This window comes from Salmo trutta, chromosome 7 (genome assembly GCF_901001165.1).
Source record: "Salmo trutta chromosome 7, fSalTru1.1, whole genome shotgun sequence".
In the NCBI taxonomy this organism is placed as follows: domain Eukaryota; kingdom Metazoa; phylum Chordata; class Actinopteri; order Salmoniformes; family Salmonidae; genus Salmo; species Salmo trutta.
The window spans coordinates 34306036-34328185 of record NC_042963.1 but is presented as its reverse complement, the minus strand read 5'-3'; the positions used below and the strand labels follow the sequence as shown (position 1 = coordinate 34328185).

Here is a 22150-nt window from a genome sequence, read left to right as displayed (position 1 = left end):
CAGACTCCATGAGGGTGGTATGAGAGCCCGACGTCCACAGGTAGGGGTTGTGCTTACAGCCCAACACCGTGCAGGACGTTTGGCATTTGCCAGAGAACACCAAGATTGGCAAATTCGCCACTGGCGCCCTGTGCTCTTCACAGTTGAAAGCAGGTTCACACTGAGCACATGTGACAGACGTGACAGAGTCTGGAGACACCGTGGAGAACATTCTGCTGCCTGCAACATCCTCCAGCATGACCGGTTTGGCGGTGGGTCAGTCATGGTGTGGGGTGGCATTTCTTTGGGGGGCCGCACAGCCCTCCATGTGCTCGCCAGAGGTAGCCTGACTGCCATTAGGTACCGAGATGAGATCCTCAGACCCCTTGTGAGACCATATGCTTGTGCGGTTGGCCCTGGGTTCCTCCTAATGCAAGACAATGCTAGACCTCATGTGGCTGGAGTGTGTCAGCAGTTCCTGCAAGAGGAAGGCATTGATGCTATGGACTGGCCCGCCCGTTCCCCAGACCTGAATCCAATTGAGCACATCTGGGACATCATGTCTCGCTCCATCCACCAACGCCACGTTGCACCACAGACTGTCCAGGAGTTGGCGGATGCTTTAGTCCAGGTCTGGGAGGAGATCCTTCAGGAGACCATCTGCCACCTCATCAGGAGCATGCCCAGGCATTGTAGGGAGGTCATACAGGCACGTGGAGGCCACCCACACTACTGAGCCTCATTTTGACTTGTTTTAAGGACATTACATCAAAGTTGGATCAGCCTGTAGTGTGGTTTTCCACTTTAATTTTGAGTGTGACTCCAAATCCAGACCTCCATGGGTTGATAAATTGGATTTCCATTGATTAATTTTGTGTGATTTTGTTGTCAGCACATTCAACTATGTAAAGATAAAAGTATTTAATAAGATTATTTCATTCATTCAGATCTAGGATGTGTTATTTTAGTGTTCCCTTTATTTTTTTGAGCAGTATATATATATATATATATATATATATAAACACCTGCGTTAGACAGGATTACCTACACATACTGACCAGCTCAAATAGACAGAAGCTGCTACATGGCAGACCAATCCGAACTCATCTCTCGGCATGTCCAGCCCACTCATTATCTCAGCCAATCATGGCTAGCGGGAAGGTTCCCCCCCCCCCCCCTTTTTCTGTGGCTAAACCAACTAGGCTCGTAATTGAACAATTGTATTTGTATTTCAAATCAAATCTAATCAAATTGTATTAGTCACATGGGACGAATACAGTGAAATGCTTACTTACGAGCCCCTAACTAACAATGCAGTTTTAGAAAATACGGATAAGAATAAGAAATAAAAGTAACAGGTAATTAAAGAGCAGCAGTAAAATAACAATAGCCCATTTACAGATGGCATACAAGTTTGTTATCAAGGCACATGAAAGTTCACATGTTCAAGAAGGCATTTCTGCCAAAAAACGCATTTTGATAAAAATGTTAAAGTTTATGTTCTCCTGTGAAGTAGTGACGCGCGACATACGCCTAGTTTCCTGAAACGAGTCACATATGTGTTTGTGTGTGTCTATATGTGTGTTTGTGTGTTGAAGGCGTGGACGATATGGGCCGCAGACAGAGAACCCTCAGACTTTAGGAATGACACACACCTCCACCACCCAAAGCCTGCCCCTGCCGCCTCTCCTCATGCTCCGCAGACACACCCTCTGCTACCGGTTCCCTCGGAAACAACCCCCGGAGCGCCTGAGTTGCCCCATGAAGGGCAGAGCAAGGACTTCCTGAACACTCACCCTGACAGTAAAGACTACTGACTATCTTCATCATTGTCTTTGTTGCAACCTTCTTTGTGTTTAAAAGATGGCAGTCCAGTGAGGGGTTGTTCAATGGAAGTTTCAATGGAAATTCAATGGAAGTTACAAAATACATTTTTGGGCTGTGGGCCTAAATCCTTAATGTGGATGTGATCTGCCTCTCTGTATGGCTATCATGACTACAGGGTTTACTGTAAACACATGTCACTGTGCCTTTTGCTTTGTGTGTTATGTGTTGAAAATGAACACATACTGGCAGAGTGAAATGTGTCATCAGGGTCACAAACATAGACAGTAAAATCTATCTGTCTTCATTTTGGAATGTGGAAGGTATGTGGGTACTTAGCCTACTGGACAGACCATACCTCTGCTCAGACCCGCCCTTACCTGTGTTTTTTTCATACTTTCAAAAGAAGAGGTTATTTAGTTCAGTCACCACAACACCAGTCCAGTTATGGCCGAGAAATCTGAACAGACTGACGCTCCTTCTCCAGATAAAGACCTAACCTTACCGATCATGTTTCCCGAACTGCATACAGAAGATGAGGGTGGTGCTACTACCTTCTCATCGTCGACATGCAACTCCAACCTGTGGAAGATGTTGCATGCAGCCGAGACCAGATGGAGCGAGCAGTCTCAACCGTCCAACGAAAACGGGGCCGAGGTGTCCGTTGGGGCGGGAGAGACAGTGATCGAAGCGCTAAATATGGAGAGGGTGAGGATAAATCAATTACCTATACTCGTGTCTTATCCAGCTTTTACTGTGGGGGGTTGAGTTTTAACTTCAGTAGGCTACTACATGTGCTAGAACGCGCAATCAACAGTTTGAGTTGCTCAATCAATGCAACTTTAGTTGGATAGTATCCTACCATCTTTACTGTGACAGTGAATCAACGTGTGATAGGCTACACGTCAAGGTTTGAAAGATGAAGGCAGTATCTGCTCAGATCTCAATTGCGACAATTAAAAGCATTATCAAAAGCAAATTCGTCTGCGCCAAGACATGCGCCAACGTTAGACACCACCACAGCATACAATGTTGATCAACAAAAAAATGTCGTGACTGCATGTTTCTGCAATGAGGCACGCAGATCCGAACAGAGCGTCTGTAAATCTTGATGGTACTGTGACCGAAGTACATAGAACGATAAATGTAAATGAGAAACGCATTTAATATGTAGGGGGTTAGTTAGGCTATTGCTGGGACTAGAATACAAGGCTGTATACCTGGACTTTCTAAAGTTATGACCAAAAAGGAACCAATCCACCTTGTGAAAAATAGCTTGCAACCTGGTCTCAGCGAATTTAATATTTTTCTGTACAAAAATCCGAGATACTCCAGTATGATATTATACGTTTCGTATTGGTATGTATTATTTTGTGGATTTTCATCACCATCATTTCGTATGATGTGTTACGAGTTACAATTTGTATTATATTTTACGAATTTGCAAAACGTACAAATATGTTACAAATTAGCAAAACATACAATATGTTACACATTTTCTAAACTATATATTATGAATTCTAGCTATGCCACTAATGTTAGCTAGCTCTATATTGGAAGCTAGGCTAGGGGTTAGAGTTTGGGGTTAGGGTTAAGGTTAGGGTTAAATTTAGGAGTTAGATTAAAGGGTTAGGGAAGGGTTAGCTAACATACTAAGTAGTTGCAAAGTAACTAAAAAGTAGCAAGTAGTTGAAAAGGTGCTAATTAGCTAAAGTTGTCTGTGATGAGATTCAAACTCACAACCTTTGTGTCATAAACCCATCCATCTAACCTGACCAGACCTAATTTAGTTTTTGCCTTAAGTAACCATCTGTCTTATGTAACCTTACCGAACATAACATATCATACTAAATGGAGAATCTCGGATTTATGTACAGAATAATATGAAATGCTCAGTGACCAGGTTGGTGTCAAGAACATTATGAATGGGGTGGCCAAGGTGGGGCACAGAACCAGTTTAGGGGGCCCATAACATTTTGAACCTTAATCGATGCAAGATGGATTTGTTCAATATATACTGAACAAAAATATAAATGCAACATGCAAATAATTTCAAAGATTTTACTGAGTTACAGTTCATATAAGGAAATCAGTCAATATAAATAAATAAATTAGGCCCTAATCTATGGATATCGCATGACTGGGAATACAAATATGCATCAGTTGGTCACAGATACTTTAAAAAAAAGTAGGGGCGTGGATCAGAAAACTAGTCAATATCTGGTTTGATCACCATTTGCCTGATGCAGCGCGACACATCTCCTTCGGATGGAGTTGATCAGGCTGTTGTTTGTGGCCTGTGGAATATTGTCCAGCTCCTCTTCAATGGCTGTGTGAAGTTTCTGGATATTGGTGGGAACTGGAACACGCTGTCAAACACTTTGATCCAGAGCATCCCAAACATGCTCAATGAGTGACATAACTAGTGAGTTTGCAGGTCATGGAAGAACTGGGACATTTTCAGCTTCCAGAAATTGTGTACAGATCCTTGCGACATGGGGCTGTGCTTTACCATGCTGAAACATGAGGTGATGGCAGTGGATGAATGGCACGACAATGGGTCTCAGGATCTCATCACGGTGTCTGTGCATTCAAATGGCCATCAATAAAAAAATACAATTGTGTTTGTTGTCAATAACTTATGCCTTCCCATACCATAAGCTCACCACAACCATGGGGCACTCTGTTCACAACGTTGACATCAGCAAACCGCTCGCCCACAAGATGGCATACACATGGACTGCAGTTGTGAGGCCGGTTGGATGTGCTGCCTATGTTTGAGGCGGCTTATGGTAGAGAAATGAACATTAAATTCTCTGGCAACTGCTCAGGTGGACATTCCTGCAGTCAGCATACTATCCCACAAAACTTGAAACATCTGTGGCATTGTGTTCTGTGACAAAACTGCATTGTGTTCTGTGACAAAACTGCAAGGGTGTCCCCAGCACATGGGACACCCTTGTATGATCATGCTGTTTAACCCACTAAGGTCGATGTCCACTCCCCTGGGGAAATCTGATTAGCATAATAATAAAATCTGCATAAAAATCTGTTAATTTTAGCTAGAGATATGTATTTTTTGCGTTGGATACATCTTAATCCACTGCATCCGCCTGTGTCGCACTTAGGCATCTGTGGTGAAAGGTAACAGAACTAGAGTGGTGTTTGTCAGAACATGAGACATTCCGAGAATTGGTCTTCTCTCAAAATTGTCTGTAGCGTCAGAACAGTTTGGCTACACACTAATATGACCGCTCAATGTAAAGGGTAGACACTCACGAACACGTACATGTCGGTTTTGCTCTCGAACGCCCACAGGCCTCATATTACTCGTCTGAAGGTCCCACCGTACAAATGGAAAAAATCTATGGAAGTATATACTGTATTCTGACCCCTTCACTTTTTCCATATTTTGTTACGTTACAGCCTTATCCTAAAATGGATTAAATTGTTTTTTTCCCCCTCGTCAGTCTACACACAATACCCCATAATGACTTAAGCAAACAGAGATTTTTAGAATTTTTTACAAATGTATTAAATAGAAAAAAATGAAATGTTATATTTACATAAGTATTCAGACACTTTACTCAGTACTTTGTTGAAGCACCTTTGGCAGCGATTACAGCCTCGAGTCTTCTTGGGTATGACGCTACAAGCTTGGCACACCTGTATTTGGGGAGTTTCTCCAATTCTTCTTTGCAGATCCTCACAAGCTCTGTCAGGTTGGATGGGGAGCGTTCTTGGGGACCTTCAATGCTGCAGCAATGTTTTGGTACCATTCCCCAGATCTGTGCCTTACTAACACTATCCTGTCTCGGAGTTCTACGGACACTTCCTTTGATCTCATGGCTTGGTTTTTGCTCTGACATACACTGTCAACTGTGGGACCTTACATAGAAAGGTGTGTACCTTTCCAAATCATGTCCAATCAATTGAATGTACAACAAGTGGACTCCAATCAAATTGTAGAAACATCTCAAGGATGATCAAAGGAAACAGGATGCATCTGAGCTCAATTTAGAGTCTCATACCAAAGAGTCTGAATAATTATGTAAATAAGGTATTTCTGTTTTTAATTTTTAATACATTTTTAACACGTTTTCGCTTTGTCACTATGGGGTATTGTGTGGAGATTGCTTAGAATTGTTATTTACTTAATCATTTTTTAAATAAGGCTGTACCGTAACAAAATGTGGAAAAAGTCAAGGGGTCTGAATACTTTCCGAAGGCATTGTATATAGAGACTGTTTAGTGCCAAAAATAAGGGGTAAATACACGTACAAAAAATAACAAATGTTTCCTGAGCTTTCTTATATCGCTTAGATATAGGACAGACACTTCAGGACAAACTTCCTTTACATTTTTGGGGGGGACTATCTGTTCCATGTAGTGAAACTGTTATTCAATGCATTTAAATGGGCTAATAGCAGTAAGGCCAAAAATACTTTTTCATCAAATAATTTTGTATATATTTTTTTTATACTTCAAGGGGTCTTCAAATTCCAAATCAAATAGCAAAATGATCATTGGTATGACCTTCTTAAAACAATTCCATAAAGTTTAGTAGAACCCCCAGGCTTAGACAGGGCTTAGACTCTTATGGGTAATCAGTTTATTGATGTGCCACACCTGTCAGGTGGATGGATTATCTTGGCAATGAAGAAATGCTCACTAACAGGGATATAAACAAATTTGTGGACAAAACTTGAGAGAAATAAGCTCTTTGTGCGTATGGAACATTTCTGGGATCTTTTATTTCAGCTCATGAACCATGGGACCAACACTGCATGTTGTGTTTACATTTTTCAGTGTAGCAAATATTTGATTTAATTTATTTTATTTATTTATTTAACTAGGCAACCTTTATTTAACTAGGCAAGTCAATCTACGGGGGACATACATTTTTAAGGCAATATTCATTAAAAGCCTTCAATGAGAGGCAAAGTGATGTTGCACAGAGAATATTCATAAACTGGCATAGAAAGGTTGTTTAAAGGTTGTGAACCGGTACTAGGTCAGTTTGGTGACATTCAGGGTGCCAGAGTGACCCACTTCATGAGGTAAACACACCACACCCACACTCCATTAGGTAAGCTATACTGAGAGTCTGGGCCTTCAGAAAAACAGGTTCACTCTGAAGCCTTTGAAGGTCAGAGTGTGCAGCTATCGTCACCCAAACCTTATTTATATAGGCTTTATTTGTGTGCGTGTTCAGGTCAGTTACAGTTTCTCCATCTACAAAGCTCTACCAAAATAAAGTGTGCTGCTGTTCTCCACACTGACATGAGTTTCTCAACCTGTCCTGAGCACTCTCTCTGCTGGTTTAGTCCCAAACTGGTAGCAGGCGTGCATCTGCATTAGTGGAGGCTGCTGAGGGGGGGACGGCTCATAATAATGGCTGGAATGGAGCAAATGGAATGGCATCAAACCATAGCTGTGTTCAAGTACTCATACAAACCTTACTAACTATACTATTTGTGATGTAAATTGAGTAAATAGTATGCTTATTGGTCAAACTATGGATATAGTTAGTATGGCAAAAGTTCCCAGATGTCGTACTGCATTAGTCAAAATACGAAGTATACGAGCAGTGGACACTATTTCCGTACTTTTAGGGCCCATAATTCAATTCTTCAGAAAGTGGGCGTGGCTTCATATCGTTTTCAGATTTGAGGAAAATGGCAGAAAATGTGCAGCCTAAGTCCAATAAGAGCAGATACAAATTCATTGCTTTAACTAATTATGACAAATGTTAAGAAAATGTTGAGCAATGTAACAAAGTAATGACTTTTCAAGTTACCTTACACGTTATGTTGGCTGACAATTTGCTAGCTACGCTATCCTTACGAACTACAAAGCATATTACAGCAGTATATACCAGTATGTTAGCTAGCTACCTAACGTTAATTGGCTACTAATACATCAAACTTGCCAGTATATTAAATACAGTGGCAAGAAAAAGTAAGTGAACCCTTTGGAATTACCTGGATTTCTGCATAAATTGGTCATCAAATTTGATCTGATCTTCATCATATCACAACAATAGAGAAACATAGTGTGCTTAAACTAATGACCCACAAATTATTGTATTTTTCTTGCCTATATTGAATACATAATTTAAACATTCACAGTGTAGGTGGGAAAAAGTATGTGAACCCCTAGGCTAATAACTTCTCCAAAAGCTAATTGGAGTCAGGCGTCAGCTAACCTGGAGACCAATCAATGAGACAAGATTGGAGATGTTGGTTAGAGCTGCCTTGCCCTATAAAAAACTCACCAAATTTGAGTTTGCTATTCACAAGAAGCATTGCCTGATGTGAACCATGCCTCAAACAAAAGAGATCTCAGAAGACCTAAGATTAATAATTGTTGACTTGTTTAAAGCTGGAAAGGGGTACAAAAGTATCTCTAAAAGCCTTGATGTTCATCAGTCCACGGTAAGACAAATTGTCTATAAATGGAGAAAGTTCAGCACTGTTGTTACTTTCCCTAGGAGTGCCCGTTCTGCAAAGATGACTGCAAGAGCACAGTGCGGAATGCTCAATGAGGTTAAGAAGAATCCTAGAGTGTCAGCTAAAGACTTACAGAAATGTTTGGAACATGCTAACATCTCTGTTGATGAGTTTACGATACGTAAAACACTAAACAAGAATAGTGTTTATGGGAGGACACCACGGAAGAAGCCACTGCTGTCCAAAAAAAACATTGCTGCACATCTGAAGTTTGCAAAAGTGCACCTGGATGTTCCACAGCGCTACTGGCAAAATATTCGGTGGACAGATGAAACTACAGTTAAGTTGTTTGGAAGGAGAACACAACACTATGTGTGGAGAAAAAAAGGCACATCACACCAACATCAAAACCTCATGCCAACTGTAAAGTATGGTGGAGGGAGCATCATGGTTTGGGGCTGCTTTGCTGCCTCAGGGCCTGGACATCTTGCTATCATCGACAGAAAAATGAATTCCCAAGTTTATCAAAACATTTTGCCGGAGAATGTAAGTCTATCTGTCCGCCAATTGAAACTCAACAGAAGTTGGGTGATGCAACAGGACAAAGACCCAAAACACAGAAGTAAATCAAAAACAGAATGCCTTCAACAGAAGAGTATGGAGAAAAATAAATAAATAAATAAAATGTATGAAATGTATGCATTCACTACTGTAAGTCGCTCTGGATAAGAGCGTCTGCTAAATGACTGAAATGTAATGTAAATGTAAGAAAATACGCCTTCTGGAGTGGCCCAGTCAGAGTCCTAACCTCAACCTGATTGAGATGCTGTGGCATGACCTCAAGAGAACAGTTCACACCAGACATCCCAAGAATATTGCTGAACTGAAACAGTTTTGTAAAGAGGAATGGTCCAAAACTCCTCCTGACTGTTGTGCAGGTCTGATCCGCAACTACAGAAAACGTTCATTTGAAGTTATTGCTTCCAAAGGAGGGTCAACCAGTTATTAAATCCAAGGGTTCACATACTTTTCCCACCCTACACTGTGAATGTTTACACGGTGTGTTCAATTAAAACATGAAAATGTCTAATTGTTTGTGTTTTATTTGTTTAAGCAGACTGTGTTTGTCTATTGTTGTGACCTAGATGAAGATCAGATCAAATTTTATGAACAATCTAAGCAGAAATCCAGGTATTTCTAAAGGGTTCACATACTTTTTCTTGCCACTCTATATGCTATCTAGCTAACTATCCAATGTTTATTGACCTGATTAACCCCGTAATTCTTAGTTTATCTAAGTGGTTTAGTTGTTGTGCATTCTCAATGGACATTCTGGTGCTTTCGTAAATTCGCTATGGCTATCTACTCCGATTTCAGAGCACTCTCGTCTGAGTGTACCAGAGCGCAGAATAACTGATGAATTTACGAACGCTCAACACCCATTTAATATGGCCGGTGTCAGTAATCATCAGCATAATAAAGTAATTAAATTGTCGCCAGCAGCACAGTTACAGTCACCAACACTCTGGATAACATGAAAACTACCTAACCATCTCTGCTAGGGCGAGTAAAATGGTCAGAGTGAGGTGTTCTCTTATTTGTGTCTGGAAGTAGCTAGGCAACGTTAGCCTGTTAGCTTGGGTGCTTGACTGCCGTTGTGAGGCCAGAACGTCCAGTGTGTGCTCTGAATGCTCCGAGAGCGAAACGCTCTGAATTTACAAACGGATAATCTGCTAAAAATCTGACAATGCTCTGAAATTACGAATGCCTAGCGGCCTTCTGGTACTCCAGATTAAGAACACACCCAAAGTCATAAAATGTCTAGCTATGTCACGACTTCCGCCGAAGTTGTTCCCTCTCCTTGTTCGGGCGGCGTTTGGTGGTCGAAGTCGCCGACCTTCTAGCCATCGCTGATCCTCTTTTCATTTTCCTTTGGTTTTGTCTTGTATTGTATCACACCTGGTTCCAATCCCATTCATTACATGTTGTGTATTTAACCCTCTGTGTATTTAACCCTCGAAAAAGTTAATAATTTATGTCCCAATAGTTCCTTCTTGTTAGCGCGTTCCGAAGGCTACTCATAATGTACGGAAGCGCGCGGGACTTGTCGTCACGAATGTGCAAAAAATATATATTTAAGTTTGTTCAAACATGTCAAACGTTGTATAACATAAATCTTTATGGCCTTTTTCAACCAGAACTTCAATAATATTCAAGGCGGACGATTGCATTGTTTTACTAAACGTTTCGGAACAAAAGGGTTCCCATGGGCGCCCGCATCATAGTAGTAATGGCCCTCCCCCTGTGACCAACTTCCCAAGCCTCTCTTTGGGTCAGTTTCTACCATAGAAGACTCAAACCACTTTGTAAAGACTGTTGACATCTAGTGGAAGCCTTAGGAAGTGCTAAATTATTAATAAGTCCCTGTGTGTTTCAATGGCAAAGGCTTTGAAGTGATTCCACACATCAGATTTCCACTTCCTGTTAGGATTTGTCTCAGGGTTTTGACTGCCATATGAGTTATGTTATACTCACAGACACCATTCAAACAGTTTTAGAAACTTTAGAGTGTTTTCTATCCAAATCTACTAATTATATGCATATTCTAGTTACTGGGCAGGAGTAGTAACCAGATTAAATCGGGTACGTTTTTTATCCGGCCGTGCAAATACTGCCCCCTATCCCCAACAGGTTTTAAACTGCTCCGTTTTATACCAAGTTCGATCTCCTGCGCCTGACTTCCCTGCCACCAGCACGCACCCTTACAAGCTAGTCATTTGTTATGCTAAAAAGCTAGCAAGAGGTTTCATAGCAACAGCATCAACTTCTGGTAGACGGGCGAAGCTCTGGTACGCTCAACTACAGTTTGTTTACAGTATACTAAAATGAGCTAATAGTATATAGTATGTAGTATATTCTCATTAAGTATGTAATATACAGAATGTTAGTATTGGTATTCGAACACAGTTCTACTGTTTGATGTATTTGATACCATTCCACTGATTCCGCTCCAGCCATTACCACAAGCCCGTCCTCCCCAATTAAGGTTCCACCAACCTCCTGTGATCTGCATACCCTTATTCTGTTCATCATGGCCCTGCCAGTGGCCAGTGTTGTATATATACCAGGTTATACCTTTCGTACTGCCTGGCTTACTTTAGTTGTATGCACAAAACATCATGGGAGTTTGAAATGATCAGGTTCATATAAATGGTTGAACTGAATTCCTCTTTCCTGTCTCATCATTATTGAATTGTTATAAAGACGTGGCTATGAAACCCACAAGACATAACAAAAGATTGGCGACGAGTAAGTCTGAACCGACAGTGACTATTCTGTCCAGAAGAAGTCGGTTTTAACATGTTTAAAACTATTATTTTATGTGGTACATTCTAGGCTAGTGGTAGCACCGTGTATCGCTAGCAGATGCAAGTTCATGCATAATCAAGCTAGCTAAGAGAGAGAGTTAGCATCGTCAGAGACGGCAGAAAATCATTTGAGATGAGCGTTGGAGCGGGAAAACAACGTGCTTAAAAAGGGAGGAATATACAGTGGGTAAAGGAAAGGACATTTATTCAACTTTGAAGATGAACTTTGGAATTAAAAACTGCTTAACAAGCAAACTTGAGGAGGAAACGTCAGTGAGTGAAGTGAATGCATATCACGTGACTGAGGAAATTGTTGCTGTGGCAGAACAGAACGTTGCCGTGGTTGAGGACAATATTAAAATGAGTGACAATCAGGAGCCTATTGAGAAACAAAAAATGGCTGAAATTGTTGGGAACATTGTACAGTTGGATGTAAGCATTGAACACTGGAACTTATATAAAGAACGGTTTGAGTATTTTGTTCTTGCAAATAACATTGATGAGGACAAAATTGTGCCAAATTTGTTTTGTGAAATGGGGTCGAAGGCATTTAATTTATTACGCAGCCTGCTATAGACAGGGCAGGTAATAAGACACATGGGGACATCGTAGAAATAATGAAAGGGCACTTTTCACCAAAACCACTAGTTATTGCTGAAAGGTTAAGGTTCCACAGAATAAATCAGGAAGAGGGAAAATCAGTGACAATGTTTGCTGACAGAGCACTGTGAGTTTAATGATGTTCTAAATGACACCATTAGAGACAGACTGGTATGTAGGCTACGCAGTGAAGTTACACAAAAGAGACTATTGACTGAAAGTAATCTGACCTTGGCAAAGGTCATTGAATTCAGTGCCTTCAGAAAGTATTCATAACCCTTGACTTATTCCACATGTTGTTGAGTTACAGCCTGATTTCAAAATAGGTTAAAAAAAATGTAAAAAAATATCCATCTATACACATTACCCCATAATGACAGTCATGTTTTTAAAATTTTAGAAAATGTATTGAAAATGAAATACAGAAATATCTCATTTACATAAGTGTTCACACCGCTGATTCAATATTTTGTAGAAGCACCTTTATCACAGATTTGAGGTGTCTTGGTGATTTTCTCCCATTCTTCCTAGATTTTCACAAACCCTGTTAAATTAGATGGGGAGTGGCGGTGAACAGCAATCTACAAGTCTTTCCACAGATTTTCAATGGGATTCAAGTCTGGGCTTTGGCTGGGCCACTCAAGGACTTTAATATTCTTGTTCTGAAGCCATTCCAGCATTGCTTTGGCTGTATGCTTAGGGTCGTTATCCTGTTGGAACGTAAATCTTTACCCCCAGTCTAAGGTCGTTTGCACTCTGAAGCAGGTTCTCATAAAGGATTTGCATGTATATGGTTCCATTCATTGTTCCTCTATCCTTGCCAGTCTCCCAGTCTCCATAGCATGATGCTCCACCGCCCTGTTTCACGTAAGGGATGGTGTTAGATGGGTGATTAGCTGTGCCTGGTTTTCTCCAGACAGCGCTTTGCATTCAGGCCAAAGAGTTTAATTTTGTCTCATCAGACCACAGAGTCTTTTGCCTTATGTTCTCAGAGTCGTTCACGTGCCTTTTTCCAAACTCCAGGCATGCTGTCATGTGCCTTTTTCTCAGGAGTGGCTTCCATCTGGCCACTCTCCCATGAAGCCCAGATTGATGAAGTGCTGTAGAGACTGTTGTCCTGCTGTCAGGTTCTCCCATCTCAGCCAAGGAACTCTGTAGTTCTGTCAGAGTGGTCATTGGGTTATTGGTCACCTCCCAATGTCATTCTTGCTTGGTTGCTCAGTTTGGTCGGACGGCCAGCTCTATCAGAGTCTGGGTAGCTCCATATTTTTTCAATTTCCCAATGATGGAGACCACTGTGCTCTTGGAAACTCTCAACATAAATTGTTTTATACCCTTCCCCAGATACTGTATATGCCTCATCACAATTCTTTTACAGCCAGTTCCTGGGACTTCATGGTATAGTTTCTGCTCTGACATGCACTGTCAACTGTGGGACCTTATATTGACAGGTGTGTTTTTTCTAAATCATGTCCAAACAATTGATTTGACCATAGGTGAACGCCAATCAAGTTGTAGTGACATCTCAAGGATGATCAAAGGAAATCGGATGCACCTGAGCTCAATTTGGAGTGTCATAGAAAAGGGGTGGGTATACTTATGTAAATGAGATATTTCTGTATTTCATCATTCTTTTTCATCAAAAATGTCTAAAACATTCCTTACCCCAGGATACTTCAACTGGTGACTATCCAGGAGAGTATAGAAAAAGGATCACTCTGTTTCTGCATAAATCTGGTAGATTCATTGACGGGACAAGTAAAGAATCGGCTTACGTTTTGGCACAAATCGGCTTATTCAGAGCTTTGTCTAAAATCAGGTTTTGATTTTGTCATTATGGGGTGTTGTGTTGATGGGTGAGAAAAATATATTTTCAATTCAAACTGTATGACTACTTTCTGAAGGCATTATAGCTGCTAAAGAGAGTTGAGTTCATCAGGACGAGTGTACGGAGTTGCAACTGAAAGTCAGCGACTGGGGAATCGAGGCACACGCTTCCGCTGAGGGAAGTTTCAGGTTTCAAGTTCTATTAGTCGTATGTACAGGATACACATAGTATACACCGACCAACAAGCTCATCACCAAGCTCAGGGCCCTGGGTCTGAAACCCTCCCTGTGCAACTGGGTCCTGGACTTCCTGACGGGCCAACCCCAAGTGGTGAATGTAGGCAACAACATCATCGCCACGCTGATCCTCAACACGGGGGCCCCACAAGGGGGTGCATGCTCAGCCCCCTCCTGTACTCCCTGTTCACCCATGACTGCGTGTCCACGTACGTTTCCAACTTAATCATCAAGTTTGCTGACAACACAACAGTGGTAGGTCTGATTACCAACAATAACGAGACAGCCTACAGGGAGGAGGTGAGAGCAGTGGCAGAGTGATGCCAGGAAAATAGCCTCTCCCTCATTGTCAACACAATGAAGGACAATGATCGTGGACTACAGGAGACAGCAGAGAGAGCACACCCCTATCCACATTGAAGGGCCGCAGTACAGGGTCAAAGCTTCAAGTTCCAGGGCATGCACATCACTGACGACCTGAAATGGTCCCTTCATACAGACAGTGAGGTGAAGAAGGTGCAACAGAATAAATTTGTCTTGGCCATTAAGGCCTTCACAAATTTCTACAGATGCACCATTGAGAGCATCCTGCCGGTCTATATCACCACCTGGTATGGCAATTGCACTTTCTGCAACTGTAGGGCTCTCCAGAGAGTAGTGCGGTTAGCCCAACGCATCATCAGGGGCAGTCAGCACAAAGCATCATCAGGAGCATACTGCCTGCCCTCACATGAAGACCAGGAAGATTGTCAATGACCTCAGTCACCCGAGCCATGGCCTGTTCACCCCGCTACCATGTAGAAGGAGGAGATAGTACATCAAAGCTGGGACCGAGAGACTGATAAACAGCTTTTATCTCCAGGCCATCAGACTGTTAAAAAGTCCCCAATAGCCGGCTTCCACCCAGTACCCTGCTCTGCACATTAGAGACGGCTTTACCCTAAGTTTTAGGGCCTAACTGTAAGCGTGCCAAATAGCTACACGCAAATCGCCAACGATTTTTGGAATGGCCAGTAAAAGTTAGCATCTATCCAAGGAGCCAAAAATGACAATGTCAGAGTTTAATTCAATAAGAGAAAAGCTGCGAAAGGGAGAGTTGAAAATAAAGAGAAGGGAGGGCCAGAAAAGTAATGTTTGGGAAAGATTTGCTGGTGGTAAAAGAGGATGATAGCAGTGTTATGTGTGGTGATTGTAAGGCGCTATAGGCCTACAAATTCGCCAGTCGCATTTCTTGCAGTAAAGGGAAATATCAAATGTAGGCAAAATTTTGACTCTGGAACAGGAGTGAAGAAATATGATTTCTTTCTTTCAGCATCTTGATACCGTCTTATCAGAAATGTGTTGGGTCGTTTTCTCAGCTTTCGTTTTCATAGCTTTCAGCAAAATCAACCTCTGCCAAGCCTATTTTTGCACAGAAAATCTTTTAAAAAAATTCCCGCCCGGTCCGTAAAAGTCTTTGCTTCAGGAAAGAAGCAGAGATGACAGGGAAAACATTACCAATGTCAGCTAGATGAAAGCATTAATTCTATCGATTTATGTCATTCTGGTGAGCAAGGGTTTAGCCTATTTAGTCTTCTAGGGCAACATATAGGACTAATGACAGAAGAGAAGCTGCTTGTATCTAATTATAGACTAGTTGACTAACAAATAGCCTACCAAAATGTCTGAAATTATATGCAGATAAATATCTAAATCAGGCCAAAAAAATCTTGAACCCCCGTCAAATCATTCTACTGTCACCGTTTAGCCTACAATGCATTTTCTGTATTAGCGGATTAAAGTCGAGTGCAGGCCTCAGATTTTCACTTTATCACATATAGGCCTAGTAAGCAGTTGTGGGTGGGTTATTAGCAATTCCGGGCGGATGCGGGTGTACAAACAGCTGACCCGCACACCACTAATCTCTTGTGTAAGACACAGTCTACAGAAATACCTGAAACACCTTCTACTTCAGCCAGTACACATCGTGTTAAAGACTTACACAGGTGAATCTGTCACTGTGAGAGGCATCACTGATGTCACAGTTCAGTTAAATGGACAAACTGAAAAGCTGCCACTATGTCGTGAAAGGAGACTATCCATCACTACTGGGACGTTTGTGGCTGGAGAAAAATCACACTAAACTGGCCATCAGTGCGTACAATGACATATGGAGACACAGGCCTACTCGCCAAGAAACATGGAGATGTATTTAATGGAGTGCTGGGTAGCATGAAAGACATTACAGTGAAGCAAACTAACATTTCTGAAAGCACGACGCGTACCTTATGCTATCGGTCCAAAAGTTGAGGCTGACTTGGCCACTTATTTTTTTTTATTACATTTTTTTTAATCCAAGATGGCGTAGCAGTCAGACGTATTTGTCTTTGTCCTGTCGTGTCCCTTGTATAAATCTTTTAGATAATTTTTTCGCATATCTTTTTAAAATATTTTCCTAAACCTCAACTTCTAAATACTCTCCTGCAACCAGCCTCACCCAATGTGGCGTGGATCTGTTTTTTGTAAAGTATTTCTATTTACCTCAGAATCCCTCAACTGAAGCCAGCTAACTACCTACCAGCTATCAGTCAGCAAACCACTGCTAGTGGTCATTAGCTAACCTTTAGCTCGGAAAGCTCCTGCCAGTTCGTACAACGTGACTCAAACCAGAGCATAACGGACATATTTTTTTTCTATCCATTTCCCCGGATTCTCCATACCGCAAACTCTGAACATTTTCAACTGGATCTTCGCAACTAGCTAACTGCAATCCCGGGTGACTACTCCTAGCTAGCGTTTCCATCCCGGAGCAAGCACCAACTAGCCTGAAGCTAGCCCGGCGAGGGCTCCTGGGCTACCACCGAAGCCCACTCCTGGGCTACAATATCCGGATCCCTTCTACTGCCGGTACGGGGCACGGAACCCCGCCGATCCTCTACGACTGGAATACCGACATAATCTGCCCGAGGATTCCAACAGGCCCCTCAGGCGCGACGTCAGCTGAAGGCCTATTCTGCTAACCACGGCCTGCTAGCTACCTAGAGCTACTTGGAACCCTACTAATCCATGACTGGTCTATCGACGTCACCGCACGAAGAGGCAAAAACTGACTTACCTCCATCGCGACGTCCCCCAAAGGCCCTTCTGCTAACTTGCTAGCCCCGGTCTGCTAACTACTAGCTTGCTTGCCCCGGTCTGCTAACTGCTTGCATGCTAGCCCCTGTCTGCTAACTGCTAGCTTGTTGGCCCCGGCCTACTAACTGCTAGCTTGTTAGCCCCGGCCTACTATCTGCTAGCTTGTTAGAACCGGCCTGCTAACTGTCTGAATCGCCGTGTCCCCAGCCAGCCCAACCACTCACTGGACCCATATGTTCACTTGGCTACGCATGCCTCTTTCTAATATCAACATGCCTCGTCCATTACTGTCCTGGTTAGTGATTACTGTCTTATTTCACTGTAGAGCCTCTAGCCCTGCTCAATATGCCTTAGCCAACCATGTTGTTCCACCTCCTACATATGCGATGACATCACCTGGTTTAAACGTCTCTAGAGACTATATCTCTCTCATCATTACTCAATGCCTAGGTTTACCTCCAATGTACTCACATCCTACCTTACCTTTGGTTGTACACTATGCCTTGAATCTATGCTATCGTGCCCAGAAACCTGCTCCTTTTACTCTCTGTTCCGAACGTGCTAGACGGCCAGTTCGTATAGCCTTTAGCCGTACCCTTATCCTACTTCTCCTCTGTTCCTCTGGTGATGTAGAGGTTAATCCAGGTCCTGCATTGCCTAGCTCCCCTCCCACTCCCCAGGTGCTCTCATTTGTTGACTTCTGTAACCGTAAAAGCCTTGGTTTCATGCATGTTAACATTAGAAGCCTACTCCCTAAGTTTGTTTTACTCACTGCTTTAGCACACTCTGCCAACCCGGATGTCTTAGCCGTGTCTGAATCCTGGCTTAGGAAAACCACCAAAAACCCTGACATCTCCATCCCTAACTTTAACATTTTCCGCCAAGATAGAACTGCCAAAGGGGGCGGTGTTGCAATCTACTGCAAAGATAGCCTGCAGAGTTCGGTATTACTATCCAAGTCTGTACCCAAACAATTCGAGCTTCTACTTCTAAAAATTCACCTTTCCAGAAAAAAGTCTCTCACTGTTGCCGCTTGCTATAGACCACCCTCTGCCCCCAGCTGTGCCCTCGACACCATATGTGAACTGATTGCCCCCCATCTATCTTCTAAGCTCGTGCTGCTAGGTGACCTAAACTGGGACATGCTCTTAACACCCCGGCCATCCTACAATCTAAGCTTGATGCCCTCAATCTCACACAAATGATCAATGAACCTACCAGGTACAACCCCAAATCCGTAAACACGGGCACCCTCATAGATATAGTCAGACGTATTTGTCTTTGTCTTTAAGGCTTTCGACTCTGTCAATCACCACATTCTTATTGGCAGACTCGACAGCCTTGGTTTCTCAAATGATTGCTTCGCCTGGTTTACCAACTACTTCTCTGATAGAGTTCAGTGTGTCAAATCGGAGGGCCTGTTGTCCGGACCTCTGGCAGTCTCTATGGGTGTGCCACAAGGTTCAATTCTCGGGCCAACTCTCTTCTCTGTATACATCAATGATGTCGCTCTTGCTGCTGGTGATTCTCTGATCCACCTCTACGCAGACGACACCATTCTGTATACTTCTGGCTATATAATCGGCTTCCTATATTGCAACAAAGCATCCTTCACTCATGCTGCCAAACATACCCTCGTAAAACTGATCATCCTCGACTTCAGCAATGTCATCAATAAAATAGCCTCCAACACTCTACTCAACAAATTGGATGCAGTCTATCACAGTGCCATCCGTTTTGTCACCAAAGCCCCATATACTACCCACCACTGCAACCTGTACGCTCTCGTTGGTTGGACCTCGCTTCATACTCGTCGCCAAACCCACTGGCTACAGGTTATCTACAAGTCTCTGCTAGGTAAAGCCCCACCTTATCTCAGCTCACTGGTCACCATAGCAGCACCCACTCATAGCACACGCTCCAGCAGGTATATCTCACTGGTCACCCCCAAAGCCAATTCCTCCTTTGGTCGCCTTTCCTTCCAGTTCTCTGCTGCCAATAACTGGAACGAATTGCAAAAATCACTGAAGCATGAGACTCATATCTCCCTCACTAGCTTTAAGCACCAGCTGTCAGAGCAGCTCACAGATCACTGCACCTGTACGTAGCCCATCTGTAAATTTCCCATCTATCTGTATTTATTTATTTATCTTGCTCCTTTGCACCACAGTATTTATACTTGCACATTAATCTTCTGCACATCCACCATTCCAGTGTTTAATTGCTATATTGTAATTACTTCGCCACCATGGCCTATTTATTGCCTTAACTCCCTTATCTTACCTCATTTGCACTAACTGTGTATAGACTTTTTGTTTTCTTTTTTTGTACTGTATTATTGACTGTATGTTTTGTTTATTCCATGTGTTACTCTGTGTTGTTGTATGTGTCAAATTGCTATGCTTTATCTTGGCCAGGTCGCAGTTGCAAATGAGATCTTGTTCTCAACTAGCCTACCTGGTTAAATAAAGGTGAAATAAAATACAAATAAAAAGTCAAGAACAAAGTAATGGAGCCCGTCAGCATGGGTGAATGGGCAACACTCATCGTATGAAGGATGGTGGAATCAGGATATGTGGAGACTTTAATTACACAGTTAACCCTGAGCAATATCTTCTACAGCATCAATGACCTTTTCCCGGGTTTAGCTGGGGGTCAAAGTTCAGCAAAATCAACCTCTGTCAAGCCTACTTGCAGATGTATGTGGATGACCAGTCAAAGGAGTACAATGCTACCTGAATGACATCCTCGTTACTGGAAAGGACGAAGAGGACCATCTCCTGAACTTGGATGTGACCTTACAGAGACTTAAGGACTATGGAGTGCGAGTTCGTAAGGACAAATGTGCATTTTTCTAATCATCGGTTGAATACCTTGGACACGTCATCGATGCCTCCGTCCAAGGTCAAGGCTATCTTGGACGCCCCAGCTCCACAGAACATGAGCCAACTACCTTTTTTCCTGGGGTTACTGATTTTCAACGGACGCTTAGCAACAAAGCTGAAGCCGCTGCATCAGTTGCTTTGTCAGGACAAAACATGGAAATCAACAGAACAATGTGAGTGTCACGTCCTGGCCAGTATAAGGGTTAATTGGTATTGTAGTTTGGTCAGGACGTGGCAGAGGGTATTTCTTTTATGTGGTTCAGGGTGGTGTTTTTGTTGTAAGGGCATTTGATTTAGTATTCCGGGGTTTTTGGGCACTGTTTGAGTTTCACGTATTTCTATGTTGATCTAGTTAGTTGTATGTCTATGTTTGGTTAATTGGGGTGGACTTCCAATTGAAGGCAGCTGTGTGGTGTTGCCTTTGATTGGAAGTCCTATATTAGTTGGGTGTGTTTGTCTGTTTAATTGTGGGAGATTGTTCTGAGTTTAGCCTTGTGCCTTGCCAGACTGTGTGTTGATCGTTCGTTCTCTTTTTTTGTTATTTTTGGTGTTCATTTTGGAGTCAATAAACCTCAAGATGAGCTTACACATACCTGCTGCGTTTTGGTCCTCCTTAACCAACGACAACCGTGACAGAATCTCCCACCAACTAAGGACCAAGCAGCAGAGGAAAGGGGATTTCGAGTTGGACTGGCGGGAGAGATGGACTTGGGAGGAAGTTCTGGATGGGGCTGGACCTTGGCACCAGGCTGGGGAGTACCGTCGCCCACGGGAGGAAATTGAGGCAGCCAAGGCAGAGAGGCGGAGGTATGAGGCCTTGGACGCGCTGAGGGAGAAGCACGAGAGGCACCCCCAATAATTTTTTTGGGGGGGGCACACGGGTAGTTTGGCTAGGCCTAGGAGGAGCCGGAAGCCAGCTACCCGTGGTTATATGGAGGAGCGTATGAGGTGGAGAGCGCCATGTTTCGCTGAGGAGCGCACTATCTCACCCATACGCACGCACAGTCCGGTGCGCGTTATTCCAGCCCCTCGCAGGTGCCGTGCTAGAGCGGGCATCCAGCCTGGTAGGAGGATGCCTGCGCAGCGCATCTGGTCGCTGGTACGCCTCCGAGGACCAGGCTACCCAACTCCCGCTCTACGCACGGCTACCATCAGGCCCCTGCACAGCCCAGTCCGCCCTGTACAAGCACCCCGCTCGTGCAGGGCTACTAGTACCATCCAGCCAGGACGGGTTGTGCAGGAGGTAAGATCAAGACCGCCTGTGCGCCTCCATAGCCCTGGGTTTCCAGCTCCTGTCTCTCGTGCGGACCCGGAAGTACGTCAGCCCAGTCCGACTCGTCCTGTTCCCGCTCCCCGCACTAGCCTGGAGGTACGTGTTCCCAGTCTGGTACGCCCAGTACCAGCACCTCGCATAAGGCATCTAGTGCGTAAACCCAGCCTCGCCAGTCTAAAGTCGCCAGAGCTGCCCGCCAGTCAACAGTCACCAGAGCTGCCCGTCAGTCAACAATCGCCAGAACTGCCCGTCATTCAAGAGTCGCCAGAACTGCCCGTCAGTCAAGAGTCGCCAGAACTGCCCGTCAGTCAAGAGTCGCCAGAACTGCCCGTCAGTCAAGAGTCGCCAGAACTGCCCGTCAGTCAAGAGTCGCCAGAACTGCCCGTCAGTCAAGAGTCGCCAGAACTGCCCGTCAGTCAAGAGTCGCCAGAACTGCCCGTCAGTCAAGAGTTGCCAGAACTGTCCGTCAGTCAAGAGTCGCCAGAGCCGCCCGTCAGTGAGGAATCGCCAGAGCCGCCCGTCAGTGAAGAGTCGCCAGAGCCACCCACTAGTCAGGAGCTGCCAGAGTGGCCAGACTGCCCGGAGATGTCA

General features: G+C 43.5%; 1 pseudogene; it reads left to right on the top strand.

Moving 5' to 3' along the window:
- Positions 1 to 2185: 2185 nt before the first annotated feature.
- The window catches only part of LOC115197295 (putative adenosylhomocysteinase 3), a 45137-nt pseudogene continuing 25172 nt past the window's right edge, over positions 2186 to 22150 (top strand).